The sequence below is a fragment of the Eptesicus fuscus genome, chromosome 5, assembly GCF_027574615.1.
Source record: "Eptesicus fuscus isolate TK198812 chromosome 5, DD_ASM_mEF_20220401, whole genome shotgun sequence".
Classification (NCBI taxonomy): Eukaryota; Metazoa; Chordata; class Mammalia; order Chiroptera; family Vespertilionidae; genus Eptesicus; species Eptesicus fuscus.
In genome coordinates this window covers 95,666,088-95,681,549 of record NC_072477.1, presented here as the reverse complement: position 1 = coordinate 95,681,549, position 15,462 = coordinate 95,666,088, and the positions used below count along the sequence as shown (strand labels likewise).

At 42.2% G+C, this 15,462-nt stretch overlaps 1 protein-coding gene across 1 annotated transcript in view; it reads right to left on the bottom strand.

Moving 5' to 3' along the window:
- The window catches only part of MKX (mohawk homeobox), a 78,317-nt gene that overhangs the window by 529 nt on the left and 62,326 nt on the right, over nt 1-15,462 (bottom strand). The window lies entirely within an intron of this gene.

The following is a 15,462-nucleotide window of genomic DNA, read 5'->3' as shown; positions in this document are numbered from 1 at the left end:
ATTAACAACAACAAAATAAAATAAGGTTGTAGTTCTTTTTAACAAAGATAAAGTAATTTAAATTAAAATGCAAAAATAAATCTTTACAAAGAAGCAGGCATATATATGATAAGGACAAGTAGTAAAGAATAAAAAGTAGCTTTCACAGACATAAAATAGTCTCAGGTTAATTTATTCGAATAAATTGGGCCTTTTCACAAGGAGAACGATATCGCGAAGTTCTGGTCCTGGTGCTGGTTCCACCCCACCACTAAGCCGCCATGTACCTTTGGCCAGATTTTGCTGCACCACAACATCTAGGGTGAAAGTTCCTCAACTATAAAATGGGGGTGTTCCTAGAAGGTCTCCGGGGTGCCACTGGCTCAATATTCTATGATTTCAGAGGAATCAAACCTCCATCTTTGAAAAAGCACTGGCAGCTGGTTCCCTCAGTCTAGTAAGCAAAGGAGTAACAGACCCAATGCTGACAGCAACACAGGAGTCCCTGGCATATTCCAATCAGCAGAACCAGTCTCCGAAAGAACTCCTCTTCCTGCTGCTCCCTCACTCAGAACACTAATGTCGACCGGTACCACAGCAATATAAAGAGAGACAAGGCAGGTTCTTGATCTTGATCTTGATCTTTGGGTCGCTCCTCTGGCTAAACGAATTGGCAACACAAAAGTGGACAGATAGAGGGAAAGAGAGGCTACCAGCATGACAGGGAAGTAGGGACAAAGGAGTGGGGTTGGGACTCCCCCTCAGCCTATGAGACTCCAAAACTAGACAGTGGTTAAGTCACCACCACCATCAACAGCCACATTACCAAGCAGCTACAGAACGAGGCACGGTGCCACACACAGGAGACACCAAAAACACAATGTTTGCTCAGGGCCCTCTTCTAGCTCGAGGACCTTTGGAAAGTGTTTCTTCTTAAGCCCTTTCCCTTTGTTTTACCACCACCAACCCAATACTTCCGAAGGCAATTTATTCCCCCTGCAGTGTTTAAGGCTAGATTGGCCATGCGGAAAAACATCAACATGATCATAATATAGTCCAACCAGGGCGAAAATTCCCCGGGAAGATGTGGTCAAGAGAATATAATCACACAGCCATGTAGCTAAGGCAGCTAAACTTTGATGCCCTTTATGAAGGAAAAAATGCGGAAAGCCTATTAATATATCCTGTCAGGCCTCACGGGGAGACAATTCTGGGTCACTGTGAGCTCTTTGTGTAATCTTTCACCCTGGGAGCATAAAACAAACAAACAAACAAACAAAATATCAAACAAAACAAAAGCATTTAGTGAATAAATGATAAGGTTGTTAGGAAGAATAAATGAGATAATGCATGTCTGACCCAAAATGGAATAAGAACTGTTGTTAGTTCCTTTGGTCTCCTTTCATTTTAGAGATCCTTTGGAGAAATAATCGGATCCGTGAGCCATTGGATGCTCAGCCTCTGAATCTTCTGGCTCCTATTAGGCAGACCGGAATGATTAGTTATACTTGTGCTGCTTTTGGAATTATAAAATTAGTCATGTAAATGGAGGAAAAGAATGACTAGTGTTAACTCACACAACTGATCATTCTAGTTCAAGATCACTTCCTATGTGCCAGGCACTATTCTAAGCACTTTGTATCTTAATGTATTTAGTACTAGTGACTCTGTGTGTGGACAGCACGTCCCTGTTATGTCCGTTAAACCATTCTTTGCTTAGTACTGTTCTCTATAAATCTTTCCTCAGTACTGGCAGAGACAAGGCGCTACCAGAACACAGAACAAGTCAAGGCCTTTGTGTAAGAGGAAGAAGGCCGGCCAGCACATTGGACATTTTACAGGGGGGGGGGGGGTGGGGAAAGTCAGGCCTTTGCTCAATTTTGCCCACAAATTGCAACAATTCTATTGCCAGAGTGAAGCAATAGGTTGTGGAGATATTTATTCACTGGAAAGACTTGGCAAAAGCAGAATAAGTTCCATGAAGCTTAAATAACATTAGGGAAATAACAAAACATAATTTAGAAAAGACCATGTAATTGATGCTCTGGCTCACACACCAAGCAGTCTCGCATACACGAAGGGCCAGAACCAGACTCCCCACCTGAATGGCCAACCTGAGAGCACTTTTTGCACAGACAAGAAGGACGCCTGTGGCTATCAAATAGGTAATGGGTTACAGAGCCCAGAGATGTCAGAAATGAATGGAGACTGTCTGTGGAAAGGGAGCATGTAATTCACTGCTAAGGTTCAAGGAGAGCTTCTAGTTGAGACGAAGAGTGAAGCTGTAGGTCCCGCAGTCCCCTGAACGTCTGTACTCCCTGTGGCTGCCTCCTTGAACTTGTGCCACCGAGAAACAAGTTTACTGCAGCCAACTGTGAGATTATAAAATTCTGCTTACTCTTTGGGTATGTGTGTTTTACAGTTTGGTGCCTATGAAAATACCTTTGAAGTGTAAAAACACAGACTCCACTTCCCACTCGGGTATTCCTAATTAGTTTCACAAATTTCAACAATGTACTCGGCAGTATTCCAAAGACTGAATCCTGTATTTCATTTCTAAGGCAGATGGGCACCAGCAGTGTCCTTAGGTATGGAATCAGGTTTCTTTCCCAGAAATAGAAGAAAAATCTTTATAAAAAGTAATGTAGAGCCCTAACTGGTTTGGCTCAGTGGGTACAGCGTCAACCTGCGGACTGAAGGGTCCCAGGTTCGATTCCCGTCAAGAGCATGTACCTTGGTTGTGGGCACATCCCCAGTAGGGGGTGTACAGGAGGCAGCTGATCGATGTTTCTCTCTCATCGATGTTTCTAACTCTCTATCCCTCTCCCTTTAAAATATAAATCAATAAAATATATATTTTTAAAAAGTAATGTATAGAAGAAGCATTTTGATTCTTTGTCAATAGTTAATACTAAATAGCATGTAACAAAGCTCTATGTCAAACATTTCAAACCAACAAGAGAAAGCTGACTACCACAGCTTTCGGGGGCGGAGGGGTGGGGGGGAGAGGTCATCTCTTTGTCCAGAGTGGTTTGGTTCAAAACCTAAATTGGTGTTAAAAGGGCATGTTTTCCTGCTGCTGTTATTGGGGAGCTGCCCATTGTTCCTCGGATATTGTGCATCTGAGAGCCACCTCCTGCAGTGCAGTGTTTCTAGTTTCCAGTGCTATCAGAAGAAAGATAGAAATCAGGGGCCCTTTCACTCAGAAACATTTGTTCTTTCGTAGGTAGGCAAAGAACTATAAGATCTGGGATTTTGGGGAAATTTTTTTTTTTCTATTTGTTATGCTGAGGTACAATCTGGGGAAGTGCCCCAGGAATTTTAGAGAACTGGTATCATTTGTAGGGAACTCAGAAAATACACAATTCACTATCACATTAAATAATTGTATTAAATATATAAAGATTTGTTTTTCTTATGCTCTTTTCCTTTGAAGTTTAAACTTGCTGGCTCTCATCTTGTTCAAGTATTTTGTGCCTTATTAGTCAATTGTCAGTATTTAAGGAGTGGTGGGTGTTGACCCATCACCAGAGCTCAGGGGCTTATGTCACTTCTGCCCACTGCAGACATGTGGTCTCACCACCTCCTCTCCAGAAGTGGCACCCAGCAGCTCAATCTGACAGGAGAAGGAAGGATTCTGAATGCTGCTGAAAAGAGGGCACCCATCTGTCTGAGCTAGAGCAGACGTTTCGCTGCTGCTAATTAACATGCACAGACTTCCGTCTGACTGCCCCCTACATTCCGCTCAGCTGCAGCTCTCACTCTGCAAGTAGCTTGGCTCAGCCTCTCCAAAGTCTGGGCTAAAATGCCTTTTTAGATTCTAAGGTTCCAAAAATCAGCTATGCTGTCAATTACCATAAAAGCAACTGGTTGGCAGTAACAACTTATTCAACCAGCCAAAAGAGCGTGTTTTAAGACCAAAAAATGAAAAGGAAAGTAAAAAAAAGAGGTGCGTTGTTAGGAAAATCTTGAACATTATAAAACCCAAACCATGTTGAAACTTAAAGTGGGGCCATCCTTGGTTTGGACATGCGTTTCCTTATAAAGTTAAGTAGAGAATGAATTATACAGAGAATCCAGATCTACTGCAACTCAAGATGGGTAAGCACAAAGCTCTGTGAGCAAAGTGTTCATTCATTTTGATAAATGCCAATTTAGAAACACATTAATTCTGATATATATTCTTGAAATAGGAGTTATAGGCATAAAAAGAGACAAAAATATGACCACTTTTTCCAATTTAATCAATAAGCTCTAAAGTCGGGAAGTTTTTAAATGTTCCACAAAATATTACTCATACCCACTACAATGTAAATAAAATTAAGTATGATTAAGAATATATGTATTTTTAAATTATTTTTACTTTTTTTTTGTTAATATTCACCTGAGGATATTTTTCCCCCAATGGATTTTTAGAGAGAGTGGAAGGGAGAAGGAGAGACAGAGACAAACATCGATATGAGAGAGTCACATCGATTGGTTGCCTCCCCATCCATCCCCTTACTGGGGCGGGAGATTGAGCCTGCAACTGAGGTACATGCCCTTGCCCAGAATCAAACCTGCAACCCTTCAGTCTCAGGGTGGATGCTCTAATTACCTAGCCAAACTGGCCAGGGCGAGAAAATGAGTATTTTTTAATTAAATAATTTAAAAATCATACAATATGTTTTCCTAAATTAAAATAGAGTAAGTCAGAGTTCCAGATGTTTGACAACTGTGTTTCCTCGCACTTGGGTCAGTTCAGGGGCCGTGACTGGTGACAGCAGGTGTGGACAGCCAGAGTTTAGTGTGTTTCTGATCTCAGGGGTCCCAAGAGCCCCCAAGACACCAGATTGGTTTCTGGAACAGTTACATACTTGGAACAAGTGAGATAAAACACCAGGCTCTGATGAGTAGAGCCTGAAGATTCTGAAATATCGATGGCTCCAAATTCATAGAACCTTACACCAAACGGACCGAGCGATTGCAGGTTTTCTGCTGCCCATCACTAGGGTCTCTCTCTACTTCCACACACAGTAGATCCAGCCTGGCCTCGCACACACCTACAGATTGGATCCATTGTGACTCTACCTTCCATTCCTTTTAAAAATACCATATGTTGTTTTTCTCTAATAAGAAAAGACAGGTTCACTTCAGAAAATCTGGGAGAAAGTGTAAAAGAAAAAATAAAGGACATTTTAGGGATAACTGATATTAATATGTAGATATATGGTGTTTCAAGCAAGTTTATATACATTTTTTAAATGGAGCAATTCTGTATGTTTTATAACTACCTTTTTTTCACTGAACTGTTTTAGCCTTACCCTTTATTAATAAATAAGATAATAATCTACCATTTGGCCTTCCTTGATGTGACAGTGGTTTTTGCCTGTAAAATGAAAACAGCTTGAAAGAATTCAAAGTCCAGCATCATCTAATGTAAATGTGAATACTGAGAGACTCCAATGTTACAAAAAGGGGTTATCTTTAAAACAACAATTACTAATATTAATTGAATGCTTATTCTCATGCCAGGCATTCTACAACTGTTATCTCTGGTTAAATGCTTACAATATCCCTGCAAAAGAGTATCATCGTCCTTATTTACAAACTAGAGGCCTGGTGCATGAAAATTTGTGCACTTTTTTTGGGGGGGGGCTCCTCAGCCTGGCCTGCGCCCTCTCACATTCCAGGACCCCTCGGGGGATGTCCACCTGCCGGCTTAGGCCTGCTCCCCAGGGGATTGGGCCTAAGCTGGCAGTCAGACATCCCTCTGGCAACCTGGGAGCTGCAGTCAGACACCCTTAGTGCTGCCAAGGAGGCAGGAGAGGCTCCTGCCACCGCCGCTGCACTCGCAGCTATCAGCCTGGCTTGTGGCTAGTGGAGCTCCCCCTGTGGGAGCACACTGACCAACAGGCGGCAGCTCCTACATTGAGTGTCTGCCCCCTGGTGGTCAGTGCGCATCATAGTGACGGGTCATTCCTGGTTGTTCCACCATTAGGGTCAATTTGCATATTATCCTCTTATTATATAGGATGATGCTGTAGTTCAGAGGAGTCCAGAAACTCGCAAAGGACTCAGGAGTTGTGAGACTTGCTCCCAGTCATCAGACTCTGAAGGTCATGTTTTCACTGCTGCATTCCTTTATCCAAGTGATCTCGGTTGCTAAAGTCACTTTCAAGGACCCTGACAAAGCCCAATGCATTGTTTACATAGAAAGTCTGTGGAATGATAACCTATCAAAAACTTATTAAACACCTTTTTTGTTCTTTTTACTAGTCTTTTAGACCCTAGAGATATAAAAAGACTTTTTTTCCTTATATTTCAACCTTTAATATCAAAATATCTGTCCAAATCACAGAATAGGGACTCTAAATAAACTCTCTTGAGCTCCTTTTCACACTTTAGTTAGAGTGACATTTTAACAGATGTGATATCTGTATAGTCATATTTTTCTTAGCAGTGAATTACTTCTAAATAACTTCCAGACAGCTATTGCTGCAACACTTTTAAAGGACATTTTGTGGTTACCCTCTCTTTAAGTAGTTAGAGCTTTTGAATGAGTAAAGATAAATCATTATAAGTGATTTTTCCCAAAAAGGAAGGGAAAAAAACCAATAATCCATAACACTTACCTATTGATGACTAAGCTGCTTCTTCCAGTTCCACTGACCAAAAAAATGAGTTCCACTTGAAATCTTTGCATGACAGGAAGAGGTTGCAACTAAAGCTTAGTGAATGTCAGGGTTACTGCTTTTAGAAGAGTTATTGGAGCCTGAGTTCTGTGAGCCTTGAGATGGGGGATCTTTGCAAGCTTTCTGAATAGTGAGAATTATACAATGAAATCCATCTCATCTTCATGGGTGGATCTAGTATTTTTTTCCTTCTGTAACATACTAGCTAAACTATTTATCCTGGGCCCTTAAAGAATGAATGGCTTCCAAAATCATTTCAAAGAAAAATCTTTTCCAAAAATTAAGCCAGTTTTTCCTCCAGCCATGACTTCCCCACTCTGGCCAAAGATTCTTTTCCTTTCTACTACCTCTCCTGTGGGCTGGCCCCTCCACAGCTAATGATGCCCAGATGTCCAGGATCTACAGGATACCCACCTTTAGCTGCCTTTCTGTCAATGCACCATCCCCTCTATCTCCTGTTACAAAATAAAAATAAAAACCACATTTTTCTATTTTGGACCAATAGTGAAGAGTCCTCTGGTCAGGAAGGGGGTAAATAGGCCTCAGAAAGCTTCCAGGATAGGTCATATTTCCATCAATACCACCGACAGCAGAACATCTTTATTGTTCCAGGAATACCCATGTCTGTGGGTAAACTTGTGAGAGTGCTGCTTGGTTCCTTGTCAGTTAGGGAGTTATGGTTTTGATGGCTTTCCTCATTATGCAGAGCATAAGAGCTGGAGGCTGGTGGCTTCTTATTAAGCCCCAGCTGTACCTTTGTTCAGATAAAATGCACACTGATTCTGACCTCATCCATCTGGGCTGGAGGACTTAAGGTGTAGGCAATGGAATTTATAAGTTAAAGAAACTTTTCAAATAAGTAGAGTACCAACCAATTGTAATGTCTCAACTTTACTTTCAAGCTTTTTCACAAAATATATTAAATACTAGAGGCCCAGTGCACAGATTTGTGCACCGGTGGGGTTCCTCAGCCTGGTCTGTGCCCTCTCGCAATCTGGGGTCCCTCAGGGGATGTCAGACTGCCAGTTTTGGCCTGGTCCCCGCAGGCCAGGCCAAGGGACCCCACCAGTGCACAAATCCGTGCACCAGGGCCTCTAGTATGCATGTAAGATCTTTGGTTAATCTCTTCCCACCCTCCCCTCTCCCCTCTTCCCTCTGAGATTTACTAGTCTGTTCCATGTTTCCATGCTTGTGTGTTGAGTGTCTGCTCCCTGGTGGTCAGTGTGCGTCATAGCTACTGGTCAAACAGTCGAACAGTGGAATGGTCACTTAGGCTTTTATATATATATATAGGTTCTTTTTAAAAAACCTTTATTGTTGAAAGTATTACATATATTCCCATCCCCTCCCCCCCATTAACTTCTTCTAGCCCCCCACCCGCACCCTCTCCCCCGTCCCCTCCTTCACCACCCTATTTATTGTCTGTGTCCATGGGCTATGCATATATGCATACAAGTTCTTTGGTTGATCTCTTCCTACCCACCCACCCTCCCCTGCCTTCCCTCTGAGATTCGACATTTTGTAAATATTCTTGATGTTAAGTTACTCTCCATAGTCCATCTACAAAGATTGTCCCTCTGTGATCTCAAAGGCTCCACCTTTCCAAAGTCTAACATTTTCAGTCTGAAACTTCACTTTGAAGATTAGAATGAGGTCTATGGGGAGGCAATTACTGGTGAGTGACCAGAAGGAGGTCTGGAAATGTTAAATATTATTGTTTCTATTATTAGCTCATCATTACAAACTATGAGTGTGGTCTGGTGTGAGGCATGAGGCAGTGTAGTGCAGTGGTTGGAGCCCAGACCCTGGTACTAGACAGCAGGAGTTGACCTCTTGCTTTACCACACACTGTGTGAAAGCTGGCCAGCAGCTCGACTTTCTCCCCTATAAAATGGGGCTAATAATAGTAGGCCCATAGGCTTGTTATAAAGACCATCTGATTTAATATTTTGTAAAAGACAGTTTGAGCCCATATATTTAGTACTATATAAATCCTGTAAAATAAAAGAAAGTTAGCCTTCTCTCTTACTTTATTTTTTTTTTATATTTAGAATATGGGTTGATTGCAGTCACCAGAAAATTTTGTATTGTCCAGTGATTTAATATGAAAACCGTTATGTAAAGATGACTCAGATCAATGAATTAAGTGTGCAGAATCTATCATCTTCAAAGATAAAAAAAGCTTTCTGGCACTATTTTGTGCCAAAGCACCACAACATGCCAAGACAAAATGCACTATTAATTTTAAGTATCTAATGGATTTTGTTACTTCATTTTCTCAAGGAGAATATTGGAGATGTTCCTCAAAATGTTTCATCCATGAAATCTCAGTTTTTAGCCAGTCTCAGAAAAATGACTTCTTAACTATGTATGAGTAACTTCTGTGTGCCTGTGTGTTACAAGGGGCATTAATTGTTTATAAAAGCATTCCTTTGTACATGCAAGTTGGGCCACTAGTTCTGAAAATTGAATGGACTTACTCTGATTCTTAGCTGAAGCTTAATGAGGGCTGTTTTTCTTGAGTTCAAGTTCTAGCTGCTACACTGCAGTTCTAGAAGGTTGACTTATTTAATAAATATATAGTTGAATAGTGTTAAATTACAAAATTATGATATGACTTTATTCAGCAAAAAGACCATTTAAATAAAGAAAAAAAGGCATTTTTAACAATCTAGAAATTAGCTGGAAAGTCTGGCTCTATCCATGTATTTGACAAGGTCTTCGATATCTCTGAAAAACCATCCTTTGATATATGAACTGCCATGCATCTTTAAAATGGCTCACATTATTGCCATACTTTTCAAATTCCTCAAATTACCATCTCTATAAATGACACTTCAGTCTAGGAGATCTTAATGTTAAACCTGTCTGACTGCATAAACACCAGAAATGACACAATAAGAGATGATGTTTGCAACTTTCTTGGATCTTTCCAAAGAGTAGCAAATGGCAGTTTCTCTACTCACAGTTCATTTGCTGCATTTATTAATAGAAAAAACCCATATTTTAGACATAAGATGCATAATATTACCAGGCCTTCTTCTACAGTTTAAATACATTTCAATTTTCTTAATACACTTAAAATGTTAAAATTGTACTTGGCATGTTGCTGTTCTATGTTCACACATTTCTACATTTAAAGGTTCTGTGATTTTCTGCTTTTAATTTCAGAAACAGTCATTTAAAGTCTAAACTGGGGAGGGGAGAGCTTTGAAATGAAATTTGGAAAGTTTGTGGCTCTGAAGGGCAGGATAAGTTAAAAAGGAACAGGCATAAAGATGTCAATGCCTTGACTTGTCTTGGCTGTGGGTGGAGGTCCAAGAATACTTAGTCAAGAGATTTATGATGACCTGTTTTGACCAAGAGAATACCAAATAACCCCTCTCTACTTTAAATCTTGCCAGAGGGATCCACTCTAAATTTTGCCAAGGGATCTACATCCCAAACCATTTGTTAAACTCTGATGGCATACAGATCATAGTCCACTATCATCCCCTAAATTTAAAATACAAAAGATCTAGAAAAAAAAGTGGGAGATAATTTCCTTAAACCTAACAAGTTGATATGTTTGGGGAGAAAACAAAACACACTTTATAGCTCAAAACCACCTTTTTGTACAATAATTTGTATAAGGCACAGATGTGTCTTAGGACCATAGGACAATAGTTAGCTAACTCGCTAGTTAGATGACCTTGGGAAAATTATTTATGCACACTGTATCTAAGTCTTTAGCTATAAAGTGGGGATAATGAGTACATATACTTCTCCAGGTTGCTGTGAGGATTAAATGATATACAGGAAGTTCTCCTGGATAGGTTCTTGGAAACTGCGACTTTAAGTGAAACAGCATGTGAGGAAACACGTTTTACCATAGGCTAATTCAGTGATTTTCAACTTTTTTCATCTAATGGCACACATAAACCTAATTACTGAAATTCTGCGCCACACCAAAAAATATGTCATACTTTTTGCCGATCTGATAAAGAAAAAAAAGGTATAATTTTGATTCATTCACACCAAGTGGCTAATGTTGTGTTGGCTGTTGTCAGTTTTTTACTTGACCTTCTAAGGGAAAAGAGGTCAGTGGCCCTGACTAAATAGTCAGGTCTTGCATGTTTTAAAAACTCTTGCAGCACACAGGTTGGAAAATCACTGGGCTAATCAATAGAAACAAGAGTTAAGTTTCTATGACATGTTCTGAAAACAAAAACATCACCAATCTTCTAAGTAAAGACCCAAATTACTTCTAATATTAAACATTAAAATAAATATGAGCTAAACATACATTTTAAAAGGATGAATAAGATCTCTCAAGAAGATAGTGGCATAGGTAAACGTCCCTATGTGCCATCTCCCAGAACCACATCAAAATTACAACTAAAATACAGAACAACCATCATTCAAAACCACCTTAAAGCTGGCTGAATAGAAGTCCTACAACTAGAGAAGTAAAGAAGAAAGCACATTGAGACTGGTAGGAGAAGCAGAGGTAGGAAACGGGCTCATCTGACAACCACGTGTGTTTTTTTGTAGCTTGTTTGTGTGTGTGTGTGTGTGTGTGTGTGTGTGTGTGTGTGTTTTTTTAATTCGGAGTGAGATCTCTGTGGAGGCCTCCTGGGAGGAGCAAGGGGTCCCAGCCCCACACCAGCCTCAGCCCAGGGGTCCAGAGCTGGGAAGAGAAGTCCCCCTAACTAAGTGCTGTAAAAACCGGCAGAGATTGTGGCTGAGTGACACAGAGGCTGCTGGAGACCCAGGTGCTCCTTTTAAAGGGCCAGTGCATGAACTTACTCAAACTCGATCTCTCTGGGCTCCAGTGCAGGTAGATTTGGGGGACCCAGACACATACAGGGAGGAACTAGATTGTCTGGTATCAGGGCAGGAACTCAGGGACGGCTTCCTCCCAGATGGGGGTGCTTGCAGGGGTCATTGTTTCTGTGCTGGGACCTCCCCTGTTGCAGGGCTGACTGGCAGTGGCTATATCTGAGTCTCCATCAGCTTGGCTCACACTGTTTGCTATGCCCTAGTGATTCCCTGAGACCCCGGCCCATCCAATTTGCAGCCCCACCCAAGCTGTTTGCAGCAACTTTTCCATATGAATGGCCTGTCCTGGCTCAGCTTTCAGGCTGATAAAATCTCTCAAACAAGTTGCAGCTGGTGTCAGTGTGCCCCAAACCTCTCAGTAAAAGGCCCAAGACCCAGCACTAGCAATAGCCTGCCTTGCTTCACAGCTGGGCCTCGCTTGGGCAACTCCAAGCCCAATACAAATAGCAAATAGCAGCTGTCTTCAGATCCCTCTGTAGGTCCTCCTGGGTGGCCCCAGGCAGTGGCTGACTTTGCATCTTCCTGGAGGCCCTAGAGCCAGTGCACCCGATGGACAACTTCAGACCATAGCAATTTACAATTACTAAAGCCCCACTGAAGCAAGTCCTGTTCCATAGGAGTGTTTCCTGCACAGCAGCTCTCCCACTGTAGTCACAGCTGGTCCTCATAGCCCATTGGCCTAAAGGTCAACTCGTCCCAATGACGCCAATAACAATCAAGGCTCAACTACAAGACTGTGCACATAGCCCACACAGGGACACACCTAGAGTGCCCAGCTCAGGTGACAGGGGAGGCTGAGCCATTGGGCCCTACAGTACACCTACTACAGAAGGCCACTCTACCAATTCCAGGAGACATAGCACTTCTACATAATATACGGAAACAAACACAAGGAAGCAACCAACATGTGGAGACAAAGAAACATGTCACAAATGAAAGAAATAGAAGAAAGCAAACTACTATATACAGAGTTCCAAACAACAATTATAAGGTTACCCAAGGATCTTCATGAGAGCTTCAATGGACTTAGTGAAACTTTCAAGGATCTTAGTGAGAATGTCAAAGACATGAAAAAGGATCAGTCAGAAATTAAGTATACACGAATTGAAATAAAGAATAATTTATAGGGATTCAACAGTACAACAGAGGATTTTGAGAATCAAATCAACAATTTGGAATATGAGGAAGCAAAAAACACCCAAGCAAAAGAGCAAAAAGAAAAATGAATAAAAAATATATGAATATACAGTAAGGAGCTTCTGGGACAACTTGAAGTGTACCAACATTCGCATTTTGGGGATGCCAGAAGGAGAAAAGAGAGAGAACAAGATATTGAAAACCTATTTGAAGAAATAATGACAGAAAACTTCCCCTACCTGGTGAAAGAAATAGACTTATAGGTCCAGGAAGCACAGAGAGTCCCAAACAAGAGGAACCCAAAGAGGCCCAAACCAAGAAACATCATAATTAAAATGCCAAGGGTTAAAGAGAAAGAGAAGTGACATCAGAGGAACGATGGCTAAAGGGCATGTCTTTTCCTCTCACCCTGACATTTCAACAAGTTAACCATCTATAATTAATCAAAGAAGTTCCTGCTCAACACAGATGCATGGCTGAGAGACCCACCATTGAAACACCTAAGGTGGGCTTCCTGGAATATGTGGGGAGATGAGAAGGGAGGAAAGCATGAACATGGCTAGCCATGGATGCAGCAGCCCTACAGGGCAGTACATCTGCAGCACAGCTGGGAACTTGCAGCCTAGCCAGGAAAGGGGAGAAAGCCTGCTGCGGTAGCAGGCACTTTCTATGACTGGCCGGGAGCAACAGAAAGTTATGGGAACAGCCCAGCAAGGTAATCTGTGAGTGGCAAGGAGTGAGCTGCCAGCAACAGGAGAGGACATTGTCTGTCTGAGTTGTGTGGTCAGACGCACAAGCAGTGAGAGTGCAGTGACTGAATCATGGGTGTGTTGGGAAGAGGGTATGAGTTGCGCATGTGAGCAGCATGAACAAACACTGAGTCAGTGGATGCCTTCCCTACAGAGCACTGGGTGCTGCCAAGTGGCTCCCCCACTGCTGGGCCTGGCGGTGGTCTTTCAGACAAAGAAAGTAAATCAGAGCCCTCGCTGGTTTGGCTCAGTGGATAGAGTGTCAGCCTGAGGACTGAAGGATCCCAGGTTTGATTCCGGTCAAGGGCACATGCCTGGGTTGTGGGCTCGATTCCCCATAGGGGGCATGCAGGAGGCAGCCAATCAATGATTCTCTTTCATCATTGATGTTTCTCTCTCTCTCTCCCCTCTCCCTTCCTCTCTGAAATCAATAAAAATATATATTAAAAAAAAAAAGTAAATCAGAGCCCTGCCCCTGATTAGACTCCCAAAACTCGCATCCTGTTGCCCTTGGAGTTGGCTCCAGGAGGATATTACCTGTGAACCAAGAACTGTTGCAGTAGAATCACTGTTTCTCTCTAAGCCCCAGGAGGGGTGCTTGGGCTGGACCCGTGGAGGTCAGGGGTCACCATTACAGTGAGGAAAAAACAAACCTCACTCCCAAGCAGAGGCAGTACTGCCTTACAGAAACTGCAGAGGCTCAAAACTGTGAGGCCACAGAGGTAAAAATCTTGCAATTCAGTGCCATCTACTGGAACAGAGTAGAAAGACCTCCTCAGAGATAAATAGGAAAACAAGAGGACAACAAATACCATGAACAAACACAATAATGACGATGACCAGAAAGATAATGAAAAATCCCCGGATGGTAGGCTGGAACACATGGAATTATCCCATATAATAAAAGCCTAACATGCTAAGTGTCTGGTGGTCCGGTCATCCATTCAAGCAATCAAAGCATAATATGTTAATGATATGCTAAGGTCACTCAACTGCTCGCTATGACATGCACTGACTATCAGGAGGCAGGCAGTCGACTGGTCGACCAGTCACTATCACGTGCACTGACCACCAGGGGGAAGATGCTCCAACTGGTAGGTTAGCTTGCTGCTGGGGTCCAGCCGATTGGGACTGAGTGAGATGGGCCGGACACACCCTGGAGCCCTCCCACAGTCCTTCCCTGGCTGGCCAACCTCCTGCATCACTCCCTGGCCCTGATTGTGCACTGGTGGGGTCCCTCAACCTGGCCTGCACCCTCTTGCAATCCTGGACACCTCGGGGGATGTTGGAGAGCTGGTTTCAGACCAATCCCACAGGCCAGGCTGAGGGATCCCATTAGTGCACGAATTTGTGCACCGGGCCTCTAGTGTGATATAAATGACAGAGATTTCGAGATTGCAGTTCTGAAAATACTCAACAAGATATGAGAAAATACTGATAGGCAATTCAGTACACTCAGAAAACAAATCAATGAACAAAATGAGTATTTTTTTTGAAGGAAATGGAAACTTTAAAAAAGAATCAATCAGAAATCCTGGAAATGAAGCATGCAATTAAGGAGGTCAAGAGTGAGCTATTGACATGGATGGTCCTGGAGAGCATTATGCTAAGTGAAATAAGTCAATCAGAGAAATGTAAATATCACATGATCTCACTCATTTGTGGAATATAATGAACAACATAAACTGATGAACAAAAATAGATCCAGAGACAGAGAAGCAAACCTCAGAGGGAAGGTAGGGGAGGGTGGGGTAAGGGGGAGAGATCAACCAAAGGACTTGGATGCATGCATATAAGCTTAACCAATGGACACAGACACCAGGGGATTGAGGGCATGAGCGGGGGTGGGAGGGAGGGGATGGGAGGATAAGGACACATATGTAATACCTTAATCAGTAAAGAAATAAAGAAAAAAAAGAGTGAGCTGTTGAGAATAGAAAACAGGACCAGCCAGTTAAAGGACAGAGCTAGTGATATCAAAAATAGGAATCAAGAAATGACACAGAGGGAAGAAGAGAGAGACCTGAGAATAAAGAAAAATGAGAGCTCTATGAGACCTCTCTGATCCCATCAGAATAAGTAACATGAGAATCAAAGGCATT